This window comes from Crinia signifera, chromosome 4 (assembly GCF_055691185.1).
Source record: "Crinia signifera chromosome 4, ASM5569118v1, whole genome shotgun sequence".
NCBI lineage: Eukaryota > Metazoa > Chordata > Amphibia > Anura > Myobatrachidae > Crinia > Crinia signifera.
Genome location: NC_139220.1, coordinates 126,184,576 through 126,210,588, shown reverse-complemented (window position 1 = coordinate 126,210,588; position 26,013 = coordinate 126,184,576). Strand labels below are relative to the sequence as shown.

At 45.2% G+C, this 26,013-nt stretch overlaps 1 long non-coding RNA gene across 1 annotated transcript in view; it reads left to right on the top strand.

The window, feature by feature from the left end:
• Nucleotides 1-12,986: 12,986 nt before the first annotated feature.
• LOC146072419 (uncharacterized) overlaps nt 12,987-26,013 on the top strand; it is a 419,935-nt gene continuing 406,908 nt past the window's right edge. Inside the window, exons 1-2 of the long non-coding RNA XR_014473115.1 lie at nt 12,987-13,079; nt 16,870-17,010. This is a non-coding gene — a long non-coding RNA (uncharacterized LOC146072419). The remainder of the gene's footprint in view (nt 13,080-16,869; nt 17,011-26,013) is intronic.

Sequence of the window (26,013 nt, the reverse complement as noted above, 5' to 3'; positions counted from 1 at the left end):
AATGTCATTGTAGAGGGCACATTGAATCCAAAATGCCAAAGTTCAGTAACACCAAGAAAAAAATAAATGTATATCGTTTGAGAAGAAATGTAAGCTTGCCAATATGCCTTTTATGACACAAAGTGGCAAGGAACGGTCAAGGCTCTGGCCTATGATCATGACTAGTGGTTCAGCTTCACATGATGATCTAAGCTCTCCTCCTCCCCCTTTAGAAAATTTAAAAAGAGAGTTAAGCTGTCATCAAAAACACAGCAAACAACTTGGCCTTCTAAAGACATGGTATCACAAATCCCCAAGCAGAGTCCAAGGGTGTCGGTGGTTGCGATGCCTGACCTTCCCATCACTGTACAGGAAGAGTTGGCTCCTTCCACCATTTGCTCGCCTTCTGCATATGCTGAAAGGATCACCCACAGTGTAGTTCCTGGGGGGGGGGGGGGAACTGTGGCTAGGACTGTAAGCATTCCAGTGACACCTAAATCCCTTGGTTCTATTGTATCCAAGCGCCTGAAATCACACCAGCAACTCCATCCTTGCCAATTTTCTCCATCCATATTGGAAGTAGTCCTGCAGGCCATGTCACCGGCATGACTGACTCCTTCTCTCCTATCTGGAATTGCTTTGTAGGATCCGACAGTGCTGCTCCTACTTATAACGCTGCTGCTGTTGCTGCTGGGAGTCGTTCATCATTCCAGAGGGGAAGAAGTCACCACTACTACTTTCACTAAGCAATTAATAACCCAACAGTCCTTTGCGATGAAAAAGAAGTATGACAGCAGTCATCCTATGGCAAAGCAGATAACTGAGGCCTTGACAGCAATGTTGGTGTTAGATGTGTGTCCGGTATCTGACATTAGTGGAGTGGGATTTAAAAAAAATAATTATGGGTCACTTTTACCATTCGGTGAATATGTGCAGAAGACTGGAGCAATGGTAAAAACTTTTGATCCTGCTCTGTTATCAGCTAAAGCAAGAGGTTGTAACGCGGTGGAATTCAAACCTCTATATGCTTCAGAGGATGGAGGAGCAGCAAAAGGCCATTCAAGCCTATACATCCAGCTATGACATAGGAGGGAGTATGCGCCTGACTCAAGCGCAGTGGAGAATGATTTCTGTGTTGTGCAAGGTTCTCCAGCCCTTCAAACTAGAGATGTGCGGGCTCGGATTTACCAGATCCGAGCCAGCGCGAATGTCACCAATCCGAGCCCGGAACCGAGTGGTGCTCGGAGCTTCCCAGCTGACTCAGATCCGGGTGCACGGGCAAAATGTCATTGCCCAGCACTGGATTCTCGCGATATCCGGACTGCTATATAAAGAGCTGGCGTCCGGCGCCATTTTTCACTCGTGTTTGAGCTGGTTAGAGAGAGTAGTATAGTCTGCGTGTGGAGCTTTGTTAGGTTAGGTAGGGAGGAGCTGTGTTTTTTTTTTATTGCTTTTGATTGATTTTTTTGTCATTGATTGCTGCATGAATCGACCACTTCTCGGCTGGTCGTCGCCTGGTTATGTCTGGTCAGTAGGTTCCATTCCATTCTACTGCCGTACATATAATACCTCTCTGCTGGTGCAACTACTGCCTAGATAGAGTGTTACAGATGTCTCCAGGAAGCCATTCTGCAGTTTTGTTAATGTAGGCACTGTACCTTCAGCACAGATAACACGTACATGACTGTCACATTCACAGACAATGTAATGCAGATGAGTATATTCCCTACATTATTCCGAGAGTCCGGTGCTGCCACTCTCACCCTGCATCACACAACCAGATGCCGTCGGAAGACGGGCTAAGTGACAGGAGCGTTTCTGCCACTGCCTGCAGAAGGCTGCCGAATCACCCACTGCTCCTCGGCTGGTGGTAAACACGATCAAGCCAGATAGTGGTCTTATTGGATATTAAACTGATAAAAGCAGATACACAGCACAGCACAGTCGCAGACCAACTCAGTGCTGCACCAATCGCCCACTGCTCCTCGGCTGGTCACTGCTTGTGGTCAGAAGGTTCCACCCCTTTGCAGCTATTGCATTGCTGCACCAGTCGCCTACTGCTCCTCGGCTGGTGGTAAATACGATCAAGTCAGATAGGGGTCTTTTTGGGGCCTACTTTTTCAAACTGCCATCCTGTCTGCCACTGCATTGCCACTCATGGATGAGTCACGTGTTTGTGCCGCACACTTGTGTGGCTTAGCATAGTTATCCAGCGACCTTGGTGCAACCTTTTGCCCTAAAAACAATATTGTGAGGTGTGAGGTGTTCAGAATAGACTGGAAATAAGTGGAAATTAATGTTATTGAGGTTAATATTAGCGTAGGAGCAAAAAAAATAAAATTCTGCAATTTTTTTTTTTATAATCCTGTTTTTTATTAGAAATTGCATTTTAAAATCGACAAAAAAATTCAAACATGATAGGATTGCGAGAACGCTCTTACATTCTACATATTCGTTTGAAAAAAAACCTGACCTTTACATTCTCTTCTATCTCTACCATCACATATCTATTAAATTAATTTATTTAATTACATTTCCCTAACCAAATCCCCTTTGATCGCTGTTGATGACTTTGGGAGCTTAGAATAGTCTAACATCCCTAGATAATACAATTACAAAATGTTATGTGATATCTATTGTGACTATGCCGAGTTGAAGGCACTGTCTTGTTTATACAATTGGCAATACTTATTATATATTTTATACAGTATTTTATGACTTATAACTTATCACTGATCATTGTGCCGGTTTTGAGGGCAATGTCCAGTTTACTCACTAGGCAGTTGTGGTGAGGACAAAACTTAAAATATTAATTGCACACTTTTTATAGCATATAATTTCAATTACATTGTAGAGCCCAGCACGTTTATCTCGGGCATACTGGTATATCTGCGGCGTTATACGGTTGTTATAGCCGTAACCAATCACATAATAGTATATCAATTTCGATAGAAGAAAGAGCCATTGGAAACGGGGACATATCTCACACCTCACTAAGAGCCAGAGTGTTGCTGTTGATAGACGCTACCTGTCTTCAACTGGGCACCCCCCAGAAAAAAGAGAAGAAGCAAAAAAAAAAAAACATCGTGTCACATGTACAATACACACAAAGTGATAGTGCTCAAGTGTGAAAATAATATCAAAATGATCTAAAACTATATAAATTCCTTCTCGCCACTAGCCACCTAAGATCTCGTGGGTAATCAATTACCAAATACTTCAAAACAATTAAATAACTAGTGCATTATCATATATATTCATGTACGTGAATTATAATTAAATTATAAAAGATTATCAACATTGCTAGAAAACATGTCGATCCATTTATGCCAAATAAGATTAAATTTCTCCATAGTGAATCTAGATCTGTGAAAATATCTTTCTTTACTAATGGTGTATTCAACTATTGACTTCCAATTCTTATACTCTGGTGGGTCTTTTGACATCCATTTTCTGGCTATTATTAATTTTGCTAATGAGCAGAGACTGTTTATATATATCTTGGTATAGCTCGGTAGGTCTTCTCTAATGATGCCTAATAGACAGCATTTAGGATTTAACAACTCTAGAGGAACCCCAGTATCAATCATTGTCGATTTTACTTCCTCCCAAAATTTGGTTATAAAGTTACATTCCCATAATAAATGAATGAAGGAGCCAGGGGCAAGGTTGCATTTAGGGCACATCCCCGTGTTCCTACTTGAGAATTTTTTAATAGTAGTGGCCGGAAGGTATGCTCTATGCAAGATGTACAGTTGCGATTGCTGCACCCTTAATGAATTAGTGGCTATAGTGATCGCCTTTTTGGCAGAGTTCCATTCATCTTCCTCTATCTTTCCTAGATCTATTTCCCATTTTTCTTTTAACCCTGTTAACCCCTCACAGTATATGTAATTATCCAATAGGTTATATATCTTAGATATTTGTTTTTTATTATTTACAGATTTTAAAAACTGTTTAACTGGTGCATCTCTAAATTTGGGAGATATATTAATATTCTTAGTCTGCAGTGCGTTTCTCAACTGGAGATATCGAAAGAAATGGGACTGTGGCAGGTTGAACTCCTGTTTTAATTCTAGAAATGACTTTAAGCCGTCAGAGTTGTAAAGTTGTCCCAGGTTAATTATAGAATAGGGTCCCCATACCTTACTAATTTGAAGAGCTTCCACCTCCCTACTGGGCAAGTACTCCATTAGGGGATACTCTTTATCCAAATAATCTTGATCCCACCCTAGAATCTTATTAATTTCCTGCCATATCCTAATAGCTTGATCTATTAATGGTGGGTCCGTATGGGCTCTTTTGGCTGAAATTACTTTTTGCGCCGGAGTGATCCCCGGAGAAGAGAATGATATCAAGTTTTTCGCTGATTCCCATCCATTATCATCCTCTATAAACCAGGGCTTAAGATGTATCACTTGTGCTGCCATATAATATCTTCTAAGATCAGGTAATGCTAGCCCTCCATCTCCTTTCCTTCTCATGAGATCTAACATTTTAATCTTTGGGCGGGAGTCGTTCCATATGAAGGAGGCCAGAATGCTGTTTATTTTCCTAAACAGAGATTTAGGAAGATAAATAGGTGAGTGACTAAGTGTATATAAATACTTTGGAAGTACCGTCATTTTTATTAAGTTTATACGTCCCGAAACTATTAACGGTAGTTTTTTCCATATTTTTATTTTTGCTTTCAGCCAATCGATCAAGGGCTGGATATTAAGAATTATATAATCTTTAGGTTCCCATGCAGCTATAATTCCCAGATATTTGAATGACGTCACCCAATTTAAAGGTGTAGTCTGGTGGGATAAAAAATTTTGTGACGGACCAGCAGGGAAAATCACAGATTTGGACTTGTTGATACGAAACCCGGAGAAGTCTCCGAATTTATCTATCAAGTCCAAAATAATGGGCAGAGATCTTTTATAGTCCAACAAATAGATCAATAGATCATCTGCATATAAAGAGATACCATTTTGTCGGATCTCGGATGGACTATTGACAGTATTACAATACTTTCTTATCTGGCAGGCAAGTGGCTCAATTGCCAGGGCGAACAGAACAGGGGAGAGGGGACACCCCTGTCTGGTCCCCCTGGCAAGAGCAAAGGCAGGGGAGGTCCATCCGTTCACTGAGACACGAGCAGTAGGGTCGGTGTATAGAAGCTGGGTCCATTTAATAAAATTGGACCCCAGACCGAAAGCCTTTAAAACTGCCCATAAGAACGGCCATTCCACAGAATCGAATGCTTTAATTGCATCGACTGAAATTATTACTGAGCTTCGATCCTCCCCTCCTGTTGTCTGCAAGAAAGAGAATAGCCTGCGAATGTTGATCGCCGTTTGTTTTCCCGGCATAAAACCCGTCTGGTCGGGATGTATCAAAGTGTGTATATACTTATTTAATCTTGTGGCCAGTATTTTCGCCAGGATTTTAGCTTCGGAGGGAATTAAAGAGATTGGTCTATAAGATTCCATTTCCTCCGGATTTTTCTCTGGTTTTAATATCACCACAATTCTGGCCTCCGTCATAGATGGTGGCAAAGAGCCAAATTCAAATGAATTTTCCAATGTTTCTAGAAGGAATGGGGCTAGTACTTTAGAATATTTTTTATATATTTCCATTGGAATCCCATCAAGCTCCGGGGTTTTACCATTAGGGGAATCTTTAATAGCCTGTATTATCTCCGTAATGGTTATTGGAGCATCCATCTCCATGCTGTTGCTCCCGCCCAGTGAGGGTAACTTAATTGATCCCAGGAAAGCATCTATATTTTCCTGACTCTTTTGAAGATCTGTTGCATATATCCTAAAGTAATATTGTCTAAATAAATCTCCGATCTGTGGGGTATTATAGACAGCAGAGCCGTCATCTTTCTTAATTTTATTAATCGTTTTATTAGTTTGTTGGTTATTGGTTAGAAAAGCAAGATAACTACCGGCCTTATCTGCACTGCAATATTTTACCTGGGCTTTGTGTTGCATAATCTTAACGTTTTCATTTTTTATTGCTGCCAGCCATTCTTGTTGGGCCACCTGCCAAGCAGCGTATGAGCTATCGGTGTTATTCACTATAAATTCTCTTTCGAGATTAACACTTTTCTCGGCTAGGGCTTGAAGTTTAAGACGACCCTTTTTCTTAATTTCTGCAATAGTTTTCCTAAGCGTACCTCTAAGATGGGCTTTGAAGGCATCCCATAAGATTGGTGCAGAAACCGACCCATTGTTTATTCTCCAAAATTCCGACCAGTATTTCTCGAGCTCAATATCAGCCTCAAACTTAGGGAGCCAATTTGGGTTAAAACTCCAGAAATTGCACCCCCTATCGCTATCAAGGCCAAGCTCCATACATATGGGCGAGTGGTCTGAAATGCCACGGGGGAGGTATTCGATTTTCCTTACGCAAGAATTAAGACCCCTAGAAATAAATATTAAGTCGATCCTGGAGAACGCAACGTAAGAAGACGAAAAGCAGGAGTACTGCTTGACGGACGGATTGCGAATTCTCCACGGATCGACCCAATCCATCTCTTCTATAAATTTAGCAAGTTCAGTATATATCTTCATGGAATCATTTTTACCTTTACTCCATCTATCTAACTGGGGATTTAATGTATTGTTAAAATCTCCCATGCAAATAATCATCGCATCTGGGGAATTGACCAAAAATTGCATTGCTTTGCCCAAAATGCGAAATGAAAAAGGGGGCGGAATATATATTGATAAAATTACAAAATGCATATCATAAATCTTGCAGTCAGTAAAAATATAACACCCTCCTGGGTCTACCCAGGTCTTATTACATACAAATGGAAGCGATTTATGAACCAACAGTGAGACCCCTCTGGCTGATGAAGAAAAGGAGGCATGACAATGGAATCCCACCCAGGGTTTCTTAAGAGCCATCAGTCTCTGCCCAATTAAGTGTGTTTCGGTGAGAGTAATAATATCGGGCTTTTGTTTACGTATTTGGTTCATTACCAACGACCTCTTAACTTTGTTATTTAATCCTCTCACATTCCAGGACAATAATTTAACATTAGTGTGGCTTCTTAAAACTTCCGCCATGTCTCCTCTTCCTCCTTCTGGTTATCCATATTATATTGCCAAGTAGACCGACTCTTACAATGCCATGCAAACCGGCACGATATCGCGATCCCAATCATCAACAGCGACCAATCTACCCACCCGGATCCCTCCACCCCCCTCCCTGTATACCTACCCCTCCTAGGCATACCTAACGTACCCCCCATCCTCCCTCTCCCACACATCAAAAAAAAAAAAAAAAAAAACACACAACACTTGCTCTCTCGCTTGGGGCGAATAGAGTATATACAAAAAAAAGAAAACTCTAGTGGCCGCCAATGTGCGAGGGAGCTCCCTGAATATCACATCCAAGACGTATTATTAATTCAGCCTAGCCAACTGCCAGGGCTCGTGACCCCGGTAGATATTTGTCCATCCATTTAGCGGCATCAGATGCAGTATGAAAAAAAATGGATTCATTATTGTATATAACCCGCAATTTAGAGGGGAACATCATTGAGTATGAAATGTTCCTTTCACGGAGCTTTTTTTTAACTTCCCAAAACTTGGCCCGATCTCGCTGTACTTCCAGAGCATAGTCAGGGAATATAGAGATACGGTTTCCATTGAATTCAAGGGGTTCTTTCGAACGGGATAACCTCAAAATTGTGTCTCTATCTTGATAATTAAGTAATCTAGCAATTAGAGTGCGGGGAGATGACCCAGGAGGGGGCTGTCTTAATGGCACTCTATGTGCCCGTTCCACGACAAAGTATTTAGAAAACACCTCATTCCCAAATTTCAGCAGTAACCAATCTGTTATAAACTTTTGGGCATCCGAACCCTCTGATTTTTCTGGGAAACCAATCAATCGGAGGTTATTTCTTCTGGAACGCCCCTCGATATCGGTGACTTTTGTCTTTAACTCGGTAATTTGCTGGGCCATCTTACTCATTTTAGCCATCTGTTGGGTGCCATTATCTTCTAGGACAGATATACGGGACTCAATGGTGGTCATCCTCTCTACTGTGTTTTTGAGGTCGCTTTTTATTGAGACAATATCCAATTGAATACCTTTTATCTGATCAGATAACCTTTGTTCTGAGGTATTAATTGCCTCTAAAATCTGGTGAAGCATAGGATCTGGGGCTACCTGAGCAGTTTTGCCTTTGACAGGGGAGGCTTGGGGAGTTGTAGCCGGTGATTGCTGAGAGGTGGCCCCCTGTGTCCGCGCATACTTCTCTAATCTCGTAGCCGCCGAGGTATTATTAGATTTACCCATATCTGGGCAGTAAATTCACACAGTTAATGGAAAGTTTTCACGGCCGGGGCAACCTGGCAAGGGGCTCAGATAAACCAGTATTCACGTGGGGTAGCTCTTCAAAGAGTTACTCAAGAAGATATATGCATGACCCAGATAACATATGAATTGCTCCCAGACAGTCACAGGTACATAATCATTGACATCTATCCCAGCGGGCCTCGTAAAAAGATAAGAAGAAATTATAATGGCACCCAGCTCGCTATATTTTATTCTCACCCACTCCTTGGCGTGGAAAAGCAGGTCACATTGACCGTAGATCACGAGGGGGGGATAGGAGGCAATTGTCCCCTCACTTTCCTCAACCCTCCACGCTGGATTATTCTGTGTGGCTGTGTAGTAATGTCGGCGTCCGTGTAGGGCCAGGTCTTTCACATGTGCACAATAGTGGTCCTTTCAGCGCTGTCAGCGTTGTAGTCTCATCTGGAGCAAGGCGCTCAATCAGCTTGGGAGTGTTCGTACCTCCTTCTCCTTCTCGTCTTCTTTCACCGGCTACCGCACCGGCTTACGCTGCCCAGGCCGCTAGAATGCCCGCCACTAGCTCAGCCTGCACGACCGCCGGCTGCGGAGATCCGGGCGGCGCGTGTAGAGGTCTCAGGCAGCGTGACCCGGAACCACTGTATCACCGCCGGGACCAGCCGTCAGTCTCGCGGTATCGCGGGGGGGAAGCTAAACTTGTCCCGTGTACGCAGCAAGTCCGTTGGGAGACTGGTCAGACAGCCCTGCTTTGCTAACCGAGCAAACGAGCTCAGAGGTCAGTTGGGTAGTGCATTTCTGGCTGGCTGAATCGTAGAGCGGATAAATTTCCTCCAGGGAGCTCAATCCACCAGCTCCCTCAGCCTCGCACCGCCGTGGCCACACCCCACTAAAATTCTGCAATTTAAAAAAAAAAAATCATAACCCAAAACGTTTAGGGAGTGTTTTGGCAAAACCTATTAGAACCCAAAACCTGAAGGTAATCAGAACCCAAAACGCGAAAAGTGGCTGCTGCACATCCCTACTTCAAACTTACCACACGGGAAGTCAGTTCAGACACTACCAGCTTGAATCAGGTCATTCCCCTTATCAGGCTTTTGAAGAAGCAGCTGGAGAAAGTGAAGGAGGAGCTAAGACAGAGCAAGTCCACCAAGCATGTGGGACTTGTAGATGAAGCCCTTCATTCGCTTTGCCAGGATTCGAGGGTGGTCAAAGTGTTGAAATCAGAGGAGTACATTTTGGAAACGGTTCTCTTTCCGGCGGACGCAAGCCAGCAGAAGTACAAAGAACTGCCAGTGAAGAAACTGTCATCTGAAATGGAAAGTGACTCGGCAGCAGCTTATCCTTCATTTTCTCATGCTACTGGGGCTGCCAGGAAACATCCAGCTGACCATGGACGTGCAGTGAGGTAAATGGCTCAAGAGTCCCTGGCAAGTACCAGAGCCAGATATGCACACAATATATGAGCCATGGGGTACATACCAGCATTATACACATGTGCAGCAGTGTGTATTGCTGGAGCTTCACTGAGTTTTGATAAGAGATGTGCAGAAAAGGTAGCCAGGTAAGGCACTGCCTCACCTGCCATAGACTTTTTACGCCATCGTTTTGACTATAAAAATGATTAGAATAATATTATTATTATTTGTAGTTCAATTCAAAGCGCCGGCATATGCGCTAGTATGACAGGAAAGGCTGTGCCTCACCCTGCCGCACGCCACCGCACGCCACTGCAGCTGGCGGTAATGCAGGGCAGGCAGTAGTATTAGTAGTTTGTTTATTTATAAGGCGCCACAAAGTGTCTGCAGCGCCGTACATAGTAAATAAAAAACAAATTACAAGGTAACGTACAGGGTGTGTTGATAAAATACAGCATAAATAGGGGTACAGCAGGCAGGACCAAGTTTGGACATTTGGTCCAGACTGAAGGACCTGGCAACAATTTCTGACATGTCTACTGTCACTGCATATGATACTGTCACCATTGACAGAATGGTGGATGATTATATGAGTTACGTTACAGCATCCAAGTAGGCATGTCAGACACTCTGTACATTTATTGGCAGGAAAAAGTGGCAATTTGGAAGCCCCTGTACAAACTCGCTCTATATTACCTCAGTTGCCCTCCTTGCAGCGTATACTCTTGAAAGAAAGCTGGAACCTCCTGAAAGACGTAGGTGGTTGCTTCCAAAAAATGTGGAGAAGATGATGTTCATCAAAATGAATGATCAATTCTTACTGGAAGACCAGCGTCCACAGATGATGGATTCCAGTGGGGACTTGTTTCGCTTATCATAGTCATTCAGCTACCTCGGTGCAACCTTTTAGCCTAAAAATAATATTGTGAGGTGTTCGCAATAGACTGGAATTGAGTGGAAATTAATGCTATTGAGGTTAATAATAGCGCAGGAGCAAAACAAAACCAAATTCTGCATTTTTAGCAGTTTTTATTTTCTTTTCCAAAAAAATCCCTACCCAAAACCCATAAGGGTTTAGCAAAACACATCCAGACCCCCAAGGAAAATCTACACCAAAAATCCCCAAAATGGCAGGTGCAAATATCTATTTCATAAGTTAAAATATTTTTTTTTCCGCACATCCCCTAGCATTGGAGATATACACAAACCATCAGGTCTTTGTACAGTCCATCTCTGAATTTAGGGCCTATTCTGGTGCACTTGCAAAAGCAAATTCTCACTCTAATGGACAAAACCATGTGCACTGCAGGTGGGGCTGATGTAACATGTGCACAGGATCACTTCGAAAAATGCCCCTGCATTGCTCCGTGTATAAAGTCATAGCGAGGGCCGGTGTTCTCACAGTGCTGGCACATCCAAGTGGACATTTATTGGGGATAGTAACCTGGCAGTAAGGCTCCTCACTGTGTTGCAGTACAAATTTGTTCTCAAAATGGGCAAAACCATGTGCACTGCAGGTGGGGCAGATGTAACATGTGCAGAGAGAGTTAAATTTGGGTGGGGTATGTTGAAACTGAAATCTAAATTGCAGTGTAAAAATAATGCAGCCAGTATTTAGCACAAATCTAATGGGCCCCATACATCAGCAATCTCAATTAATGGATCTCCAGATCCAAGGATTTTTTTGGCCAGATCGATGGATTCTGCAATCTATTTGACTTGCCCACACATTACAGATTTATTTCAGTGATCGGCAGATTTTTCCATCTAAAGATTGCATCTTCATATCCGGAAATTGCCCTATCGATTTTTCATTTCAGCTGTTCATAATGTAAATAGATGAAGAAGACGAATTGGGAATGCCCACACATATAAAAAAGATCTGCAGATAATACCAGATTATTAAGCATGTTTAAAAATCTGATTAAGCAATCGATTGGCGATCCCTATTAATTTTTGATTGGGATTGCCAAAAGAGGGAGCCCACACATCTAAAATTAATTGTGGCAATCATCTCCAGATCTCAGGATTGTCACAATTAATTGCTGATGTATGGGGCCCATAACTCTCTCTCTGTACATGTTTAATCAGTTTTGCCCATTTTGAGAACAAATTTGTACTGCGATCATATCTGAATAAGGGCTGTGTGTAGATGCTCATGATAGATACTGGATACATAGGTACAAGTGAGCTAAAATACCTAGTTTTGGGTTTATACACTGGGGATGGGGACTTATGGTTAGGCTACAGGGTATGGGGGGGGGGGGGTAATTAGGGCTAGGCTGTGTTTAGGGAGGGTTAGGCACTTAGAAGGGGGGTTTGGCTGCAGAGAAGGATATTTGGTTTAGGCAGCAAGGTACTATGGTTAGGCACTAGCAGGGAGGGTTAGTATTCTTACCAGACCCTTGTCTGGATTTCCTCTTTCAGGATACCAGTGTTGGTATTCTGATCTCTGGCTTCCCACCACTGATCATCTGTATGAATTCCAGCTGGTGATAGGTAACTGATTACAATGCCACTGCGACTCCTCTGCTGGTGAACCCTCAGTTGCTCCATATGATTCTTTATACGGCCCGTGACACAGTAGCTGAAGACGTATGAGGAGGCAGTAAGCTCCCAATCCTATTTGTTATTGCGGCTCTGAGGGCTATTTATCGCAAAATATACTTGGGTGCCGGAGGAACCCACATCTTAATCCCCGATAAGTGCTGGGTATCAGGACTATTTGGCTAGCCCTGGATGAATCCATTAGCTGCGGTAAATTACTGCATTTATTTATGGCAAGCAGACTCTCTAGTCTTAGTGTGAGATATATGTAAAATATCGGGTTAGAAAAAGTTTACATTTTTGTTATTTTGTTATGATCTGTGAACATGATTCCTGGTATTATGGCATCACATGTTTTGTTGACACATTTCAAGTTCTCCATGTCTTAAGCTGGCCATACATCAGAAAGATATTGTACCCAATCATACAATCTCAATTGATTGTAAGATGGATTGTATGCAGATTGTGTGCACATCTTGTGTACACAATCATACAATCAATCATAAGATGTATTGTATGACTGATTGTATGATGGATTGTGTGCAGATTGTGTGCACATCTTGTGTACAGGGGCGGATTGGCCATTATAATTACCGGGAAATTTCCCGGGATGCCGATGCTCCTGAGGCCGAATTTAAAGTTGCAGGTAGCAGGGGCAGCACTGAGCAGTTCCCTGAGGCTGGCCCCGCCCACCACACTGTGTGCTGCGTGCATCCAGCCCTGCTCTTCCTGGTCCTGCAGCAGCTCCTCTACGTGCTCTATGCTGCCTCCCCTACCAGAAGCAGTCACAGACACTACAAAACAGATCATTGGGTGAGTGCATATTGGGTGTAATATTGATGCAGGGGCTGTGTGTAATGTACTGGGTGTAATTTGGTTGGGGGGGGGGGGGGGGCTGTGTATAATGTCCTGTGTGTAATTTGGTTTAGGGGGGCCTGTGTATAATGTTCTGTGTGTAACTTGGGGGAGGGGGGCTGTGTATAATGTCCTGTGTGTAACTTGGGGGAGGGGGGCTGTGTATAATGTCCTGTGTGTAACTTAGGGAGGGGGGCCTGTGTAATTTGGTTTAGGGGGGCCTGTGTATAATGTCCTGTGTGTACTTTGGTTAAGGGGGGCTGTGTAAAATGTCCTGTGTGTAATTTGGTTGAGGGAAGCAGGGTGTGTGCATGAGAGCGGCAGGGTGTATGTATGTATGTATGAGAGCGGCAGGGTATATGTATGAGAGCGGCAGGGTGTATGTATGTATGTACAGTTGGGGCCACTCCCATCTTGGCAGGGGATGGCGATGGCGACGCAAGCCGCCATACCCCGCCAGCGCCATCTGCATAGCGAGAAGGGGACGCGCGCGCACGAGAGGCGCCCCTTCCGAGGGCGCTTCCAGCCGCTCCCCGCCGCCTGCCCGCACCCCCCCCCCCTAACCCTGTCCCGTCGCCCCGCCGACGGAGATTGAGACGCGCGTCTCAGTCAGATGGTGAGGCAGGCCGCTGGCGGATTCGCCAGCAAGGAAGAGGCCTGCCCCATCTGTATGTATGTATGTATGTATGTATGAGAGCGGCAGGGTGTATGTATGTATGAGAGCGGCAGGGTGTATGTATGTATGTATGAGAGCGGCAGGGTGTATCTATGTATGTATGAGAGCGGCAGTGTGTGTGTATGTATGAGAGTGGCAGGGTGTATGTATGTATGAGAGTGGCAGGGTGTGTGTATGTATGAGAGCGGCAGGGTGTATGTATGTATGTATGAGAGCGGCAGGGTGTATGTATGTATGAGAGCGGCAGGGTGTATGTATGTATGAGAGCGGCAGGGTGTATGTATGTATGAGAGCGGCAGGGTGTATGTATGTATGTATGTATGTATGAGAGTGGCAGGGTGTATGTATGTATGTATGTATGTATGAGAGCGGCAGGGTGTATGTATGTATGAGAGCGGCAGGGTGTATGTATGTATGAGAGCGGCAGGGTGTATGTATGTATGTATGAGAGCGGCAGGGTATATGTATGAGAGCGGCAGGGTGTATGTATGTATGTACAGTTGGGGCCACTCCCATCTTGGCAGGGGATGGCGATGGCGACGCAAGCCGCCATACCCCGCCAGCGCCATCTGCATAGCGAGAAGGGGACGCGCGCGCACGAGAGGCGCCCCTTCCGAGGGCGCTTCCAGCCGCTCCCCGCCGCCTGCCCACACCCCCCCCCCCTAACCCTGTCCCGTCGCCCCGCCGACGGAGATTGAGACGCGCGTCTCAGTCAGATGGTGAGGCAGGCCGCTGGCGGATTCGCCAGCAAGGAAGAGGCCTGCCCCATCTGTATGTATGTATGTATGTATGTATGAGAGCGGCAGGGTGTATGTATGTATGAGAGCGGCAGGGTGTATGTATGTATGTATGAGAGCGGAAGGGTGTATCTATGTATGTATGAGAGCGGCAGTGTGTGTGTATGTATGAGAGTGGCAGGGTGTATGTATGTATGAGAGTGGCAGGGTGTGTGTATGTATGAGAGCGGCAGGGTGTATGTATGTATGTATGAGAGCGGCAGGGTGTATGTATGTATGAGAGCGGCAGGGTGTATGTATGTATGAGAGCGGCAGGGTGTATGTATGTATGAGAGCGGCAGGGTGTATGTATGTATGTATGAGAGTGGCAGGGTGTATGTATGTATGTATGTATGTATGAGAGTGGCAGGGTGTATGTATGTATGAGAGCGGCAGGGACAGGATGTATGTATGAGAGTGGCATGGTGTATGTATGTATTTATTACAGTGAAGGTGTATGTATGTATGAGAGCGGCAGGGTGTATGTATGTATGAATGAGAGCGGCAGGGTGTATGTATGTGTGTATGTATGAGAGCGGCAGGGTGTATGTATGTATGAGAGCGGCAGGGTGTATGTATGTATGAGAGCGGCAGGGTGTATGTATGAATGAGAGCGGCAGGGTGTATGTATGTATGTATGTATGTATGAGAGTGGCAGGGTGTATGTATGTATGTATGTATGAATGAGAGCGGCAGGGTGTATGTATGTGTGTATGTATGAGAGCGGCAGGGTGTATGTATGAGAGCGGCAGGGTGTATGTATGTATGAGAGCGGCAGGGTGTATGTATGTATGAGAGCGGCAGGGTGTATGTATGTATGAGAGTGGCAGGGTGTATGTATGTGTGTATGTATGTATGTATGAGAGCGGCAGGGTGTATGTATGTATGTATGTATGAGAGCGGCAGGGTGTATGTATGTATGTATGTATGAGAGCGGCAGGGTGTATGTATGTATGTATGTATGAGAGCGGCAGGGTGTATGTATGTGTGTATGTATGAGAGCGGCAGGGTGTATGTATGTATGTATGTATGAGAGCGGCAGAGTGTATGTATGTATGAGAGCGGCAGGGTGTATGTATGTATGAGAGCGGCAGGGTGTGTGTGTGTATGTATGAGAGTGGCAGGGTGTATGTATGTATGTATGAGAGCGGCAGGGTGTATGTATGTATGTATGTATGAGAGCGGCAGGGTGTATGTATGTATGTATGTATGAGAGTGGCAGGGTGTATGTATGTATGAGAGTGGCAGGGTGTATGTATGAGAGTGGCAGGGTGTATGTATGTATGTATGAGAGTGGCAGGGTGTATGTATGTATGTATGAGAGTGGCAGGGTGTATGTATGTATGAGAGTGGCAGGGTGTATGTATGTATGTATGAGAGTGGCAGGGTGTATGTATGTATGTATGAGAGCGGCAGGGTGTATGTATGTATGAGAGTGGCAGGGTGTATGTATGTATGAGAGCGGCAGGGTGTATGTATGTATGTATGTATGAGAGTGGCAGGGTGTATGTATGTATGTATGTATGTATGTATGTATGAGAGTGGCAGGGTGTATGTATGTATGAGAGTGGCAGGGTGTATGTATGTATGTATGAGAGTGGCAGGGACCTAGGGTTACCACCCGTCCGGCGACTTCCCATACCCTGTAGGGACCCACTGTGTGCCTGGGCTGCCGGACCCCAGGGTGATGCGACCGAGCCAGCCCAGACCGTACCTGTCTCTCCCGCGGCCCGCACTAACCACCGGTGCCGCCTCTTATCCGCAGACTCTCCTCCCATCACCCGGACAGCCCTGCCCCCTGACTTACTTTTCACCCACTATGACCCATTGACCACTATCTGTTTTTCACCCTCTCCATCACCCTCTATGCTCTCTACGGCAGAAATGTGGTAAAATACCCATTTTCAGGGATTTTACCCTATTTTTAAATGTAATAAAGCCCTACTAGCAGTAGCCTAATGTAGCGGTAATACCAGCTATACATGGCATTACCCTGTAGAGGCCCATCGGCTTCTTTCCGCAACACTGGGAGCATTGGTAAAGGGACTCCCGGATCACAAACCCGGAAGTCCAGGCACCAGATTGCATCACAAAGGGCATCTTTTTGGGAGAGCTGTCCTTTGCATTACAAATCACATATGTTAGTGTCTATGCGAAAAGTATTGGCACAATGGATGGCGGGATGTACCGCAAGTGGTTGGTACATCCTGCTCCCTGTCTCCCTCTGCCTTCTGTCACACTTTTACCTGTCCTTAGGTCTCCTCTATTGTATCACCTCACCAGTTTCTTTCTCCAGTGACTCCTGCTGCCTGTATGCTGACAAGTGTGTGTCCAGACTGATGCTTGATGTTATGGGCGTGGAGAAGAAGCAGTGAGGTACCTGTAACATTACCACCAGCTGTACAACACTCAGGGACACTGGTCATCACAGGAGCAGGTGAGCAGAACATAGTGACTGGGGAATATGTCCTCTCTCTCCCATATGTCTCCCTCACTCACTGACCCTGGTAAGAAAATGTATGAATGTTTCTGGATGCACCCACCTCATAGCAGTTACCCACTGCCTCCTTTGTCACCCTCTGATTCCTCTTTCCACCAATATCTCCCGGTCACCTCTGTCTGCCCGGACACCCACTAGTGACCTGGGAACATGCCCCCCTTTCTCTCCGCATGTCTGCCTCACTCTCTGCCCCTGGTCTCGACTCTCTCTCTATTTCTCTCTGTCCCTGGTCTCTCTCTCTTTCTCTGCCTCTCTGCCCCTGGTCTCTCTCTCTCTCTTTCTCTGCCTCTCTGCCCCTGGTCTCTCTCTCTCTCTGCCCCTGGTCTCTCTCTCTGCCTCTCTGCCCCTGGTCTCTCTCTCTCTCTCTCTCTGCCCCTGGTCTCTCTCTCTCTCTTTCTCTGCCTCTCTGCCCCTGGTCTCTCTCTCTCTCTGCCCCTGGTCTCTCTCTCTGCCTCTCTGCCCCTGGTCTCTCTCTCTCTCTCTCTGCCCCTGGTCTCTCTCTCTGCCTCTCTGCCCCTGGTCTCTCTCTCTCTCTCTCTGCCCCTGGTCTCTCTCTCTGCCTCTCTGCCCCTGGTCTCTCTCTCTCTCTGCCCCTGGTCTCTTTCTCTCTCTCTCTGCCCCTGGTCTCTCTCTCTCTGCCACTGGTCTCTCTCTCTCTCTCTCTCTGCCCCTGGTCTCTCTCTCTCTCTCTGCCCCTGGTCTCTCTCTCTCTCTGCCACTGGTCTCTCTCTCTCTCTCTCTGCCCCTGGTCTCTTTCTCTCTCTTTCTCTGCCCCTGGTCTCTCTCATTCTCTGCCTCTCTGCCCCTGGTCTCTCTCTCTTTCTCTGCCTCTCTGCCCCTGGTCTCTTTCTCTCTCTCTCTGCCCCTGGTCTCTCTCTCTGCCACTGGTCTCTCTCTCTCTCTCTCTCTCTCTGCCCCTGGTCTCTCTCTCTCTGCCACTGGTCTCTCTCTCTCTCTCTCTGCCCCTGGTCTCTCTCTCTCTCTCTCTGCCCCTGGTCTCTTTCTCTCTCTCTCTGCCCCTGGTCTCTCTCTCTCTGCCCCTGGTCTCTCTCTCTCTCTGCCCTCTTTCTCTCTGCTCCTGGTCTCTCTCTTTCTCTGCCTCTCTGCCCCTGGTCTCTCTCTGCCCCTGGTCTCTTTCTCTGCCTCTCTGCCCCTGGTCTCTTTCTCTGCCTCTCTGCCCCTGGTCTCTCTCTCTTTCTCTGCCTCTCTGCCCCTGGTCTCTTTCTCTGCCTCTCTGCCCCTGGTCTCTTTCTCTGCCTCTCTGCCCCTGGTCTCTTTCTCTGCCTCTCTGCCCCTGGTCTCTCTCTCTTTCTCTGCCTCTCTGCCCCTGGTCTCTCTCTCTTTCTCTGCCTCTCTGCCCCTGGTCTCTTTCTCTGCCTCTCTGCCCCTGGTCTCTTTCTCTGCCTCTCTGCCCCTGGTCTCTCTCTCTTTCTCTGCCTCTCTGCCCCTGGTCTCTTTCTCTGCCTCTCTGCCCCTGGTCTCTTTCTCTGCCTCTCTGCCCCTGGTCTCTCTCTCTTTCTCTGCCTCTCTGCCCCTGGTATATATATAGTATAAAGCACGTTCCCAGCAGCAGGCCCAGAAGTGTCCCAAATTTATAGCTTGCAGGGAGGCGCAAAAACACCCTAGCCGCGGCCCTGCTCGGGGTGATGCTGCAGGGGGAGGTGATGATGATGATTTGCAGGTTGGGTGATGATGGTGCAGAGGGGGTCATATACATATATATATACAAATATACCTGCTATCTCCCTGTCACCCCAGCTTCCCCTGTTCCCCGCTATCTCCCTGTCACCATAGCCTCTCCAGTCACCCCAGCTTCCCCAGGCAGTCATCTGCTATCTGAGTCACCCCAGCTTCCCCAGTCACCCGCTATCTGCGTCACCCCAGCTTCCCCAGTCACCCGCTATCTGCGTCACCCCAGCTTCCCCAGTGACCCACTATCTGCGTCACCCCAGCTTCCCCAGTCACCTGCTATTTCCGTCACCCCAGCTTCCCCAGTGACCCACTATCTGCGTCTTCCTCAGTCACCCTCTATATCCTGGTCATTATTTAATTACTGCTCACGGCATATGGTATACTATGTAATGGGTGTGTGACGTGTAATCGGCATTACATTGAATTTTTTTGGCACGCGCCTTCGGCGCGCACTGTCCTTGTTGTCCCTCCTTTAGAAAAAAAATTGAGTCCTGGCATCATAACGAGTAATGGTCACTGTGGTGTATGGTGTAACATGTAATGGGCATCACGGTGTGTGGCTTACAGTGTGTCATGTAACTGGCATTACAGTGTGCAACATCAAGAATGGAATTGAAGCAAAGGTTAAAAAAAATGATAGGGCGGGTCAAGGGGAGGGGTTTGGGCAGGTCAAGGGGAAGGGCTGGGTGGGCCTAGGGGCGTGTCCGGGAATCTCTCAACACTACAGGAACCAGGTGTATGTATGCATGAGAGCGGCCATTATTGATTTGTTGCCGCCCACATGAGGCCACTTCCAGAATTTTTCCAGGGCCACTTTTAGTCCCCAATCCGCCCCTGCTTGTGTACAAAATCATGCAGCAGATGGATTGTATGACTGATTGTATGATGGATTGTGTGTAGATTGTGTGTCCAAAAACCACCAAGGACTGCTGGGGATTTCAAGGGAAATTGTACACAATCATGAGTGCAATCGATCTTAAGGATGTATGGCCAGCTTTAGGGTTTTTGGAAGCTCAGTACAGAATTTCTGGAAATAATAGTATATAAGTGGTGACCTATTTTAATGTCCTGCTCTCTATCTGTCAGCTTGTTCTCTACGCATGGCTGAACATATGGCACTGACTGGAGCTACAGCAGCTGCTTTTAATTCTCGCTGCACATGTTGCAAAACTTCTTAGGGGATAAAGGGCATGGTTTACTTTTACAGGATTTCTTCCTGATAACATGTTTGATTTCTGTCTATTGTAACTCTGATAAGAGGCGGTAAGCTGTATTTACAATGTTCAGATGACCTCTTTCTACAATACGCTATTTGTGCATTTCCTTTTAGTCAAATAAAAAAGTAGTTTAGTCCCATTAAGCAGTTGCAAACAATAACGTCTTTAAAATATTAAATAAGGATTAACTAATAATGAGTTAAAAGCATGAATGGATTTCTGTAATTACCTTCTGCCTTGACTACAGTCGCCAGTTGCATGCATCACATTGAAATACTGAGCCCCCGGATTCAGACCTCTTTGCAGGGCTGAGAATTGGCACCCCTGCTGATTATTCTGAAGACCGCGCATGCGCACAGTTTACCCCTGCGAATGATGCTAGCAATAGTATGTCATCTTTGGCCATTCACAACATGATTGATAGTTGACCAGTGTTTTGGGGGCGGCACCCAGCTGTTTTCGGAGGAGTGACGGAAGAAATGCAGGAAGAGTCGGACCTATGATGTCAGTGTCGGACCTGAAGACTCCAGGATTAGGGTATGGGTAAAAACCGGACCAGGCAGGCTCCGTTCATCAATATATGTAATTCTGGAGCTTGTAGTGTCCGGTTCCGGGGGATGCATTGTCGGGGGTGTCCTGTCCGGTGGAGCTGCTCTGACACCTGTCACCAGGGAGAGGAGAAGGGGGAGAATACAGCCTCCCTGCATGGTCCGGGGGTGTAATCAAAACCGGAACAGTCTGGACCACATGGGGAGGTTGTAATTTCCTTTCCCCATGTCCCTGGTGAAAGCTATCACAGGGACCCCCCGGATGGGACAAGAACCCAGACCAGGACAACAACCCGGAACGCCGGACCGGACATCAAACTCTGCATTCCAGAGCTTGTAGTTCCGGGTTCTTGATGGTGGGTGATTGCAAATGGATTTCCTTCTCTTCGCACAGTTATTAACGCATTAGTGCACAGGGGAGGGGAGAGAATCTGGCAGGGCGGCATTTACCTGATCACCAGGCCCTGAAGATTTGCAGCCCAGCCTGTCTTTTCCAATCACTGGACTCCAATTGGCTAGGTTACTCTTGCTTTTGAGTACCTCACTCTTATCTGACAGTTGGGTAGTGGTGCAGCATACAGCCAACTATACCAAACTTTGTTAGTACCAACGAGGAGCTTTTTGTTAAAAAAAAGCCAATAAACCACAGATGTTTTTAAACAAAATTCCATTCAAAATATACTCTAGTATTAAGGGCAGTCCTCTTTCTAAAGCATGAGTTTCTTACTTATATACTGGAAGTAAATGCTTGGATATTTCTTATATTTATATTAAAGCTATTGTAATTAGGAGATGTATTAGTTGTATATAGTAAAGGCTGTGCACTATACAGAGTAGCGCCATCATGCTTTCTACTCCACTGCAGAAGCCTGAGAATATAGGAAATGGAACCAGGCAGCAAGTAAGTGGCATTCTTCTTAAGTGACAGTGTCCGAGGACCCCTCATATTCGAGTGCTGCATCATCACCATTGCAACCCTCAGTCGAGATAGCTGCAGCACTATCATCTAAGTGAGCCTAAGCTTACTCGGAATGATCATCACAGCTCTGTAGCTTTGCCAGTAAATCTGTGTCCAGCAACCAGCCTTGACCCCCCTATCCCCTCAAGCCACTGGGCCCCATAGCAGCTGCATCCACTGCACCCTCTATAGTTACGACACTGGAGACATGTTTTTCTTACCATCCATTTTCTGTTTAAGTCCTCTCCTAGGGTTCAAACTGCTCTTTCCATATCCTGTTTCTCATTCTATGGGGTAAACTTACTAAATGTTCTAAAAAAATGGAAAAAGGTGATGTTGTCAATAGCAACCAATCAGATTCTGTCTATCGTTTTCTAGGATACAATAGAGAAATTATAGACAGAATCTGATTGGTTGCTGTGGCCAACATCACCTCCTTTTGTGTATCATGACCTCTCACCTCAGATGTTTGAGAGCTCTGCATCACCTTTATTATGTGTAAATTTGTTATTATTGCTCCATTACAGTACACTAATGGTGTATAATGAATATTTACCTCACAGTGGGCCAGATGTATCAAGCTTCAAAAGTGATAAAATGGAGAGTGATAAACAGCCAGCCAATCAGCTCCTACCTGCCATATCACAGACTGTGTTTGAAAAATGTCAGGCAGGAGCTGATTGGTTGGTTGTTTATCACTCTCTCTCCATTTTATCACTTTTAAAGCTTTGTGCATCTGGCCCACTGTCTTATGCTCCTGAAGTCAGATTTCAATGTTGAAATGGTACTGCAAATTTAGACAATAAGATTATGATGATGAATTTTGAGCTACTGCAAAAGAGGATACAAGTAAAAAGCATTTGAATCGCTCTTGCATGGCTTAGGAAGGAGTGCCACCTCCTGATCCAACTTGAAGAATAGTACAGAGATTCCAATAAAAGAGTTTGCAGAGAGCTAAGGAATGTACATTACATTAAATACTGCTCTGCTTTTGCCTGTGTGTGTGTGGCATTCACCCAATAAGGATGTTTACTTAGATTTCTGCTACTGGGCACTAAATGAGTTGAGGTGGTTATATAATCAGATGTGGTCACACAATGCAGCAGTTTGTGTGGCATGCTTCTCTGCAAAACCTTTTTAGCATGTTTGGATTTCTATTTCACAAATGGCACAGTACGGCAGTACAGTAGTTCCCAAGTGGGATTTTGTTCTGATGTGATGGACTGACACAATTTGCAAGAGAAATGAATGGCCCAGACTTCCCTTTGATTGTACTGCTACATGATGTCCAAGTTGTCCCTGACACCATTTTACACCTCACATTTTAATGTCCATTACAGATTATGCCACACTACATGGTCATATTTATGGGTTTGTCGTGATTCCAAATCTGAACCCCATACGCCGCTGGCCAGCAAACCCGGCACTTTGACAAAACAATGTTTACATTTACCTTCTTTAACATATAGTAAACGTACCTCATAAAATGGTCACCAGCTGCCATTTTGGGAGGGACATTTTAACAGTATTCCATGCAGATGGCCAGAATGCATGGAATACTGTCAGTCAGCCAGTGTTTGCAGGTGCAAGAGCCCTCTGCGACCGCACGGCTCGATCTGCCTTAGAAACGGCTGTGCTAAGCAACCCAAAATGGGCAAAACAGCAAGCTATACTAAATTATGGATGAAGTTATTTTAATATGAACAATGTCAGATGTCTCCACTTGAGGTCACACAATTACAATAAAGATCTTAGGGAAAAAACTCTTTATCGATGGGTATTCATTAACCAAGTGCTGGTGTTTGAACACTATTACTGGAAGAGAATAGCACATCCAGTCCTTATAGGTAGTGACACAGTAGATCAGCATTAAGCTTTGTGGCTCATCAGCAAATGTCCCTGTTAAACCGACTAGGTCTAAGCTAAATAATTAGATCAGGATGTCTCTGAAAATGATTTTCCTTAAAAGGATCACTTGTGGTTTAAATAAAGGCAGTTAAAAATGGATCTATGTAGTCACTAATTACTATCACTCTAACATGCTATCACGCTAACATAGAGTATGATTAATATAAAGTCAACACTTAGGTTATTGATCATAATTATGGATATCAAGTTCTTTATTATGTCCAAAGCTATACTAAATACACTGAGAGCATTCTTGGTATTTTTGGACATAACCCGAGAAGCCTACATGGAATTTGGTTGCCATTTGCTGTCCATTTACAGAATTTTTGGATCTTCCACAAACTAATAACGCACAATAATCTATTATTGTATAGGGGAGCTATAGACATTAGCTGACCCTTAATGCCAGTGGTAAATGCAGGATTTCTAGAGGGGGTTTCCAAATACAGTCCACAATGTCCCATTATACATTGGAACAAGTGCAGTCTGGGGCAGCCAGAGATGAACCTAGTAACACTGGACATTAATGTAAACATTTATCTTTTTTATACACTGGTTGCTGTATGTAATAAAGTATTAATATCTAACACTAAAGGCGATATTCAATGTCATCCGCTATTTTGTACAGGTGAAATAGCAGCCGCCACCTATTCAATGCTGCGGTTTCAGACAGCATTGAAGGCGGATTTTGACAAAACAAGTCCGATTTTAAAACAATCCACTGCCGTTTTCACTGACATGCCCACTTTTTCATCACTTGACAGGCGGAACATTGAATTCCACCAGTTGAGTTGCAGGCAAGCCGACCGAAAACGGCCCGGGATTCCGACTGTCGGGATGTTCAGACAGTCAGAATCCCACATTGAATACCCCCCTAAAGATGGTCTATAGTATCAAACATTTAAATAATATATATATAAGTGGTCAGGAAAACATTAAACGTACATCAATAAATACACTAACATTATAAAACCAGTACTGCACTTTCTAAGCTCACATTTTCCCACCTCATGGTAAGGCTCCTGTTTCTTCTTCCCGGGAACTACCCTCTGATCCTGTGCACTAATTAAGCACTCAGCTTCATCAGGCTGCAGGCATGCTGGTTTGCAAAGCATCTCCACTGTACGGAAAAGTTGAGCTGGCCTATTGTGTGCTGCTCTGATCTCATTTGACAGGAACTCTGTTTTCTTATGAGTGATTGTTGATTGATATTCTCTAGTATGTTTCATTCGTTTAACTCATCCTCTACCATGTTCGACTTCCTCTACAGTCCTACAAGTCTACGACCCCTTTTCTCGAGTTCACCAACACAGTTGTCAAAAAAAGGGGCTTGACTGCTTGGTGTCTGGGGTCATATATGCACAGGGGCAATAATATTCATTGCAGCTGTCACATCCCTGTTATAGTAATAGACTAGGGAACACAGATCTTCACAGGCCCCCATTACATGAAGAGAGATCCAGGTTTGCTGCAAGATCCTGGGGAGTCATACCCCTCCATGGGCGATATCTGGTCATATTTTACCATAACCTCCCAATTGTCCTGATTTTTGAGGGACGTCTCATTTTTTGGGTCAGCCCTGCATCCCGCCCAGGGCCGTCTGTGTCCCCCCTGCTATCCGCTGCTCTGCTTAGCAGAGTATCGGGGAAATAGATGCTGTGTACGGAAGATACTGTTCACTAAAGAAAGAGAATGGAGGCATTGCCAGCAGATCTCACAGTTCTGGCCTTGTCCCCAACAGTGGAGGAAATGGGGGTATGGCCTCACAGGAGCACTGCAGACATAGACCACGCCCCCTAGCCAAGAGACCCTCCTCCACTGCCACCAATGTTGGGAGGTATGCCATAACTAATGTATTTTGCATGGGTACAGTACATGCGCTACAGTGTAGAAGGATTCATTCTTACTTAAATTAATCCGTATTTGGTTTGTGAGTTAATGCTAGTTATATAATATCCAGAACATGCATTTACCTTCTGTTTTTTTAAAAAGACTTTACTATATTTTAGATACAGTTTACGGAGTTTATTATTTTAGGTACAGTTTACGGAGTTTATTACTTTATTATTATTATTATTATTATAATTTTATTTATAAGGCGCCACAAGTGTTTCGCAGCGCCGTACAAAGGAACAATACAGGGAGACAAAACTTGGCATAACATTGAATAAATAACAAAAATACAGTACAAATAAAGAGCACCACAGTTACACACATTACAGCTTAAATGTAAGTAGTGAGGACCCAATCAACATACAACTAGAGGCTTGAGGCCAATGATGGAGATGAGTATGCAGACGAAGATGGTCACTGAGTGTTGGAGTAAAGAAGAGCTGTGAGTGAAATGTGAAGAGAAGTGGGCTTTGACAACAGGAGGGAAGAGGGCCCTACTCGGAGGAGCTTACAATCTAGTAGGAAGGGGAGACAGACAGATTACAAGAGGTGCAAGCGAGGGGGTGGTGGTTAGATAGCAGGATGTAAACAGGCAAGGGATCGGAGAACCAGCTGGTTTATGCAGTGGAAGGGTACGCTTTGATGAATAGGTGAGTTTTCAGTGCCCGTTTGAAGCTTTGCAAGGTCGGGGAGAGTCTAATGGAGCGAGGGAGTGCGTTCCACT